The following is a 790-nucleotide window of genomic DNA, read 5'->3' as shown; positions in this document are numbered from 1 at the left end:
ACTCTATTTGCTGACTCCAATAATACGTCGTCATGTGTGTTACGTCGCGGATGTTATTTTGGCGTTAATGAAATGAAACAGCGGAGGTTATTTCTGGGTTAATAAAGAGAAACTCTTATATTTCATTTCAATAACCACGAAATAACCCACAAATAACTCTGAAATAACCTCCGTATATCCACTTCAATAACCACGAAATAACTCAAGTGTAACCTCCATTGTTCCACTTCAATGACCCTGAAATAACGTTGTGGAGGTTATTTCAGTGTTATTTCTTGGTTATTTTGGGGTTATTGAAGTGGAATATATGAGTTTCTCTGCAATAACTCCGAAATAACCTAAAAATAACATATTCGGTGTTATTTCGGGTTATTGAAGTGGAACCGCGGAGGTTATTTCGTGGTTATTTCGGAGTCCACGATTCCACTTTAATATTTTTTTAGTTGGACTCGATACACACACATGACGGTATATGCACTCATGACGATATATTATTTGGAGTCCGCACGTAGAGCTACGTTCGGGATCCGGATAGAAAAAATTTTCCCACAAATACGCCCTGACCAATGAAAGAGTTTGTATACTATTGTTGATCGTAACTTCTGGATAGACTTTGGTCAAGAAAATAGAATGATCAATCTATATCCATTGTTAGCCAGACAACTTTATAATATGATTAACAAAAAAAAATGGATAGTTATGGAAGGTTTTGCAATTATTATCATCAAGTATAGCAAAATAGATATTCATGCCTTTAAATTCTTTCAAATGTAAATTATATATATATATA

Source organism: Phalaenopsis equestris, unplaced genomic scaffold, assembly GCF_001263595.1.
Source record: "Phalaenopsis equestris unplaced genomic scaffold, ASM126359v1 Scaffold001046, whole genome shotgun sequence".
NCBI classification, from domain to species: Eukaryota; Viridiplantae; Streptophyta; class Magnoliopsida; order Asparagales; family Orchidaceae; genus Phalaenopsis; species Phalaenopsis equestris.
This window is presented reverse-complemented; position numbering follows the sequence as displayed.